Consider the following 6,000-nt stretch of genomic DNA (forward strand, 5'->3'; position numbering starts at 1 on the left):
AGCTAAAGTGTTGGAACTGAAGTTTTGATCATTATTTTTATTCTGTACTTTGCAATTCCTTGATTTTAACTGTGTAAAGTCCTGGAATTCAGAAATATTAATTTGTATTATTTCTTACAGTGAAAATATCAATTCTCACGAGAAACTCTCATTTGATAATGACATTTATTTATATGATCGTGTCTTCTCGGTTACAAAATGATATTTCTTAACCTATCGTATGTTATGTCAAAATTTTTCTCCATTGCATGTGCCACCATGTTGAATTTTTGTCAATGTCCTAACAAAAAAAAATTTTTTTTAAATAATAATCGTGGCTACTGTATCATTAAAAATTACTTTTTTATTCTGCACAAAGAAAATAAATATATTGAAAAATATAAAAACAAAAAAATTATATTTCAAAAGTTTGTTTTAATATAAAAATTATGATGCATAGTGACATCTAGTATCAAAAATGTACCCATACTGTAACAAGATATATCGGGTTTGACCTGGCAGGTCAAAGGTTACGACCCGATATATGTTGAGAATGACACAGGACAGGTTAACTGCAGACTAAAATGTCTCCTCTTTTGTTTAAGTTAGAAAGTAAAACAATACTTTATAAAAACCAGATGAGATTTAATTTGGATAAAATGTTTCAAAATCCTATATTCCAGCTTTAGATTCAAACAGATATGAAAATTCAAACTCCATCAATGCCTTTACCATTCAGTTCAGTTAGTATGTAATGGTGCTGGTGATATGAACTAAATATCAAGTCATCAGCTTACACTATCTTTAAATATCTCAGAACTCCATTTGGGTAATGTGCAGCTATTGTTATCATTCAAAATTGTAAAATGGCCCATAGCAATATTGACAATTATTTGAAACGGGTACAGTTATTGACTGCTCTGTAACACATTCTTAGTCGAAACTACTAAACAATGCAATCAAAACTGTTTTTAAAAGACTTATTTTTAGGTTGAATTTTATACAATTCATATCTTTATGTAGTTCTACAAAAATCGTAAACAATTGAAAACAATGAGTAAATGCATACAATTCATTGGCAAGATAACTTATTGGATTTCAGTTTTAGTTTCTTATGATCTCTAGTTTTATCTTATTTTTGAGCTGCAATTGAAAAAATTGTAGACAAATTTCCACTATTATCTGTTGTCTGTTCCTTAATCTCAAGAATGGAGTTAGATAGATGAAAGATGAGACCTGATATGGAAACCTTAGAGGCAGGAGGCCCCATACATGAACATCCAATGCAAACCAGAAATTATGTTATTCCAATTCAAAAATTCCTACCCTCAAAAGGTGTTAGATGACCAGCATGACTCTATTGTTAAAGAAAAAGTATTATGTACAGGGGCAAGCTACTTTTAATTTGAGGTGGAGAGTATATATTTTAAATTAAATAAACTAAAAATATGATTAAAAATTGTAGCCTGGCATTGTGACAATGTCACAATAAATATTTGCTTTTTACATATTTCTTATTATAAATTAATTCTGAATATTTTACATTAACTTTGTATAGCTGTTCTCAATGAATTTCAGCTATTGGTACCAGTGTTGCATCAAAGATGTTCATATATATATAAAAGTATAGTTTACAAAGAAGTTTATTACTTTTGGTCGTGTTTAATCCATCGTCAGGTTTTGGTACTACTGTGGGTGAATTGAAAAGCCCAAAAACACTAGGGTTTATGTTGAATTTTTCACTTTTCTCTCCAAAAATACAGAAAACTGTGTGTGTTAAGGATGTCAGAGAAATAAATTAGTCATGTCACAGTAAAAGAAATAACTATTAAGCTGTTTTCAAAAGTATCAATTGTCAGATTAATTCTTAACCACATATGAATTTTCCTGTTTGGCCTGTTGATTTATGTTAGTTGGCTATATATATAGAATGCATCAAAAAGATGTTAACACTAATCACTAATATGGAAGTAACTTGTTGCAGGTTGTCCTCTATGTAATTTTTGATGCAAGAAGTGGAATTGTCAAAGAAGTATGGTCCTATCACTATTGCTTCAGTAACTATTCACCTTCTTTTTTTTTTAAAGTTTCCTATACTTCAGGGTGTCCAAAAAGTTATTGTGCATTGGAAAAGGTCTAAGTAATGTTTTACATATAATATTACATTTTCTTGTAATACCCCAGCAAATGTTGGAAATGTTCCCCAGAGATCCCAAAATCTGGTGGAGTGAGGTCCAGAGACCTAGCAGGCCAGATTTTATAGAAGATTACATCTGCCAAAATCTGGAACATTGTGAACAAGCAGTAATACCGTCTACTGAAAAGTGGTGGGTCTTGTGCAATGCCATACATATAACTTTAATGTCATTTCTTTCTGCACAGTAACTTTTTGGACATCTTGTATTTGTTATGTAATGTTAGAAACAAACTATATAGCAACTTATATCATCACAAATAATGTTTTGTGGTGATTTCTTTGAGCAATCTTGTTACTTTTTTCTTCAAAGGAATGCATTAATACAGAATTCTCAATTTCCTTTGGTTGATTCTATGAGTCTGAATTTAAGCGATTGTTTCTGCTAAAGAATTTTGAGTTTGTTTACTTCTATAGCAGCAATCTTTATGTTTATAATCTTATGATTTGTTTTTATATTTATATACAAATTTTATATGATATTCACATTGTTCTGATTACATTTTTATCAAAATTATTTAAATATTTGATTAAACTTAGGCCTCTTTCTTCTGCTAAAGAAAGGTGAGGATGACAAAGCCATTTAACTAATTAAAACTTAAGACTAAAAATATCTTGTGAAAGATGGACTTATAATATAAATGCTTTAATGCTTTTCTGCTCAATTTTGGAATCCTTTAAACATGCTAAAAGTGGACAGTTATTTTCAGGATGATGATGAGCATCATCCTGAAACTTAATGGAGAAAGTTAAAGGTGTTTGGGTTAAAGTCCTTACAAAAGAAACTGCAATAAAATATTACAATTTTCTCCCATTTGAATAAAATTAACAGCAGATTAATTCTTCAAAATCCATTGTTTCATTAATTAAGCTAATTTACTGTCAGATATTCATTTATAATCATTAATATGTATTAAAATTAATGCATATTAATTTGTGTATTACAGTAATTAAATGCTAAAAAAAAAATGCTTTTTCTTTAAATAAAATTTATGCAAAGTATATTATAATTTATCATCTGCATAAAGATGACAGCATGAATCATCACCACTTAGTTCTGTATATAGATGATGATGTCTAAATTTATGTGCAATGATTAATAAATTTATGCAATATTTTAAGCTGAAAAATCATCTAAATTATAAGAATTTATTTTCCAATATTTAAAAGAAATTTAAAAAAAAAATTTAATTCATAATGAAAACTCCAAAACAATTTAAGTAATTAATTCACTTGAATTTTGGAGAATTTTGTCATTTTATTTAAATTTAATGTTTTTGTCATTTTTTGAAAATACAAAGTTCTAAAAAAATTACTTTTCTAAATTCGAAAATAACTCCAAAAAAAAAAAAAAAATTATTAAAATTCAAAAAGTTTCGGAATAAATTACTTATCGACCAATAGGAAGCGCCGTTGCGTTTTGTGAACATTTAGGGAAACTGTAATCCGATAGGGGGCACTCGACATCACTTAGCGACGGTCGTCAAGCAGACGACGTCAAAAAATCAACAAAGAAGGCGGCCATCTTCTCCATCGTAACTCATCTTGGTTTTCCCACGTTCAAAATGAAGTTCAAATGAATTTAACGAAGTTTAATTACTTTTAAACTGTACATAATTAAAAAGTAATACACTTCCTTACGGTAAGTAATCTTTATTTTTCAATTAAAACCGTAAAAAGTTATTAAGAGAATCGAATTTCCAAAAGTTATCATGTGATTAAATCATGTTTTTTTACCGTTTAAAATAACGAAATTATGTCGAATTTGCGTAGGAAAACTGTAAATGAAACTAAATTAAGAGTTTTTGTACGCAAAAGTTTAATTTATTAAAAATTTTTTAATTAATTCTATATAAAATTTTAGATGGAAGAGAGGAATTGATTGTATTATTTAAACATCTGGATTTTCTTCTAGAAAAAGTTTATCGCCAGCTGTGCTTTACATCCTCTTCCCTTATTATCACAATAACATTGAACAGTCTGCCTGCACCTGTATTCTGTTTGCTTGTTCTATTTATAATCAACTAAAGTACAGAAGACGTCTCCTTACTAAATTTCCCTGTAAGTTTCCGTTTTCTAGTTCAGTTTTCTTTGTTTTTTCATATATACACTAATACACGTACTAAGAAACGTTTAAATTGGCTAAAATGACCTAAAAACAAGAAAATTACACTTCCATTAATATATAAGTGAGTGTTTTTTTACGCAGCTACATACACATGCTATGTAAATAAATGTAACAATCAATACTCATTGTCAATAACATGTTAACGAATTTCTGCGTATTTTACATAATTTACGCGTCATAAACACACAAATACATAACTTACTGTATTTTAGAATATGTATACTACGTTATGTATGTATATACAGTAGTATTCGCCCTTAATATGCAGTCGTTACCGTTAAAAAAGTATAAGAAATCCCTATTAAAGACATTTCACACATCCTAAATAATGTACTGAGTATTTTTACACGTTATTTTATATTTGTTCTTGTAACTAAAGAATTACACTACATTTTTTGAGTATTTATTTTTGCTGTTCTGTATAAATAGAAATTTGTACCTTTAAAATGGATATATCAAATATTCTAACGCATTAATTTATTCATAAGTATAGTATTTTACGCGTATTATTACGTACGTATTAATGACTGCGTATGTATACTACATAATATAAATAAATATAACAATACATGTCTTAAATAACATGAATTTGCATCTTAAAAAAATGCAGAAGTTCAGATTGAAGTCATTTACACGTCGTAAAGATTTTACCAAGCATTTTTACATGTTATTTTTCATTCGTATTCATAAATACCGTGTTTTGTATCCTATTTATGGCTACCCACACGCGCACACTATCTTATATAAATAAATATGGCAGTATTCATTTTAAATTACGTAAATTTTCAGCTTTAGAAAGTATAGAAATTCGCAAACATAAACGATTTACGCATTCCGAGACTTGACTATGTATTATTTTTAATTATGTACAAAACAAATACCTGTATGTTTTGGAAATTTAGATTCTCGCTAACGAAAAAATTTTCTAGTGATCTAAAGGGAATTTTGTTAAATTTCTAAATGTGTTTTTGTGTTTTTAAAAGGGGATGGCCATTACTAGGAAGAAATTGCTACAGTGCAGAAGTTGTCACGTCAGGAAGTTACCGTTAAACTGCAAGGGTCCACTGATGCCAACGGAGAAAACGTTTCGATGTAACGAATGCCAAAAATCCTTCCTGCATCGTCCAAATATTCACTATCATCAGAAAAAGCATAATTCGCATCTATCCGTGTATCCGACCAGCAACGAAGATGACACAGTCGAATTATCACGTAACGAGTGTCAAGACGATAGCTGCGACAATAACATAGAAAGGGAAGTCAAGAAGGGACATAAGAACAATTTTCATCGAAATCTAAGAAATAATTGGTCAAAATTAGTTACGGACAAGATCTCAGTTCTGGCATTTGTTCGCGCTTTACAAGGTCATCAATGTCAAACCGTTCTTCAGCGTCAAAGTTAGCCAGATAAGTTAATTAAACTAACAATTTTTGGAGGAAAGTATTGATTTAATTACACCATAAACTTGCCATATAACAAGAATAGAGCCGATTCATTTCGTTTAGAACAAACTTGTCATTCCAATTTCAAAAGAAAACAGAAATTATCGACTGATTAAAAAAGGAATCACCATTTAAATAATGCCAACAATTCCTGTTGCAAATCCAGATCTCTAGTTATTTGGACAAATTCCAATAATCTTTAAAAGAAAAAATAAGATATTTATAACCATCTGGCTTCAAATTATTTATCAGACTT

Source organism: Centruroides vittatus, unplaced genomic scaffold, assembly GCF_030686945.1.
Source record: "Centruroides vittatus isolate TY-2023 unplaced genomic scaffold, ASM3068694v2 contig_19, whole genome shotgun sequence".
Taxonomy (NCBI): Eukaryota; Metazoa; Arthropoda; class Arachnida; order Scorpiones; family Buthidae; genus Centruroides; species Centruroides vittatus.